General features: G+C 36.4%; 1 protein-coding gene across 1 annotated transcript in view; it reads left to right on the top strand.

Annotated features, from left to right (window-relative positions):
• LOC104960339 (glutamate receptor ionotropic, kainate 5-like) overlaps positions 1-2,097 on the top strand; it is a 19,389-nt gene that overhangs the window by 13,683 nt on the left and 3,609 nt on the right. The gene's annotated exons all lie outside the window — the stretch shown is intronic.

The following is a 2,097-nucleotide window of genomic DNA, read 5'->3' as shown; positions in this document are numbered from 1 at the left end:
TTTTATCTTTGATTTAATCCTTAATTGTATTAATCTGTGTGAATCTGTGCTGTCCTGTTTTTCAATTTTAGCCTGTTGCTGTTTAACTACTGAATTTCCCCACGGGATTAATAAAGATAATTATAATAATTAATAATTAATCTTATCTTGTCTTTATTTTAATGTTTAAGGTTGGAAATACATTTGCAAAACATCTCAAGGGCTGAAAAAAAAAATATATAAAGTATATATTCTTTTTAATATAATAAATCCCTCTGTACTCTCCCATAAAAGACACATTGCACTCTGCTTTACTAATAGAAAAAGGACATAACCCTGTTATATATAATACATTCCACTTTAAAGGTTGTTGTCTAACCACAGATCACTGACCTCATTGTTGACCAGGAGCTCCACTGGAGGCATGGACGCCTGCGGGAATCCCTGCTCCTGGTCCCCGCCGAGGTCCTGCAATGTGAGGTTGGCCTCCATCAGTGCATCTTTAATGAGGATAGACATCGCTCGCAGGATGAAGGAGGCAAACAGATTCATGTGGATGTTGTTCCTCATGCAGTGCAGTCTCCTGATGAATAAGCAGCAACAACAACTAGATTATCCTTCTATAATTCACAAATACACTGCTAACTGCAATACAACTTTAAATAGGGGAATGATACGTTTAAGCATGCATTATCATCTCACTTTCAGCTGGTCTGCTCTTGTTATTGATGAAACTGATCTATTAGACACTACTGTCTATCAAATTGTAATGATTGTAATGATTGTATGTATTACTTCACAAATGTTACTTAACAGACTGTACGTGCGTTGTCCTGTTTGTTTGTCATGCTTTGCTTTCTGTTATTTTGTTCATGTATGTCTGTAAGACGTTGCCTTTGTCGGGACCCCCTTGAAAACAAGATGGTGCAAATCAAGAGGTTTATCCTAATAAATACATTTCTATATGATCCCCCTCTTAGGTCTGTATGTTAATAAAAAGCAACAAGTCTAAATGTTACTACTGATGCCTCTGATCTACATTAGAAGAGAGTTCATCAGCGATACATTTAGATAATGTAAAGATATAAAAGGATTTCAAATCAATACAATTTCTATTTGTATTAAGGCCTATGGATTACATTGCTAAACACAATAGGAAAGTTATTTGCAGTTACATTTCTTTATCTTTTACTTAACCTTTTAATGTGTATACATTCTGAAATGTAATAAAATAAATTCCCTGTTTTACCTGGGATAATGTGCCAGAATACATGTTTCATCTATACGCTGTAACCAGCAGTGGTTCCAGGAAGTACCTGCTCGGAGCCAAAATAGTCCAGCAATCGGATATTGCACTTTGATAAAATGTGTTAATAGGGAAACTGTGGGGGTGCTGGTGGCAGATGGTGTTAGTTTTGGATGGAGGCAGGCTAGCTTTTCCCTGATGCTTCCAGTCTGTGTGCCAAGCTAAGTGGTTGCTGAGCCTTGTGTTTAAGGAACGATATTTATGTGGTATCAATATGTTTTTCTTAGTCTCCACCAGAGAGTAAATAAGCCCATTTCCTAAAATGTCTAACTATTACTTTAATGGGTTCCCCCACCTCCCTGCTGTGTTTGATACACATCAACTGGAACTTTTTTCTGATACTCTCCATTTCTTAGAGATGATTCAAACCACAAATCCTTCCTACCTAAAGAATATCAGGATGCCAAGCGCCAACACCAAAGCCACCAGTGATAAGGAATATCCCACTGTGTACATGATCCGAATATGGCCGTAGTACTGCTGCAAATTAAAACACAGAAAAACACACAGACTCAAAAATAGTTTCCCTCTATTTGACGGGGTTTGTTAGTTTTCAAATCAACAATAATTGTATTTAGTTTCGGCAATCTATAAACAGTGTTTGTCATATAGTAATGGTAAACATAATATATGCCAATGCAAATGAGCGATTGGCCTGTGCTGATTGTATGTACAAAAGGAAAAATAAAAGACAAAAAAAGAAAAACACAGACAAACAATAACAACGACTAAAGTACGGTAATCCCCTATCACTGCCAGTGATCCTTATGCACACAAATATATGCCAGACATATTGTTGGATGAGTATATAT

This window comes from Notothenia coriiceps, unplaced genomic scaffold (assembly GCF_000735185.1).
Source record: "Notothenia coriiceps isolate Sejong01 unplaced genomic scaffold, NC01 NC01_scaffold00031847, whole genome shotgun sequence".
NCBI classification, from domain to species: Eukaryota; Metazoa; Chordata; class Actinopteri; order Perciformes; family Nototheniidae; genus Notothenia; species Notothenia coriiceps.
This window is presented reverse-complemented; position numbering and strand designations above follow the sequence as displayed.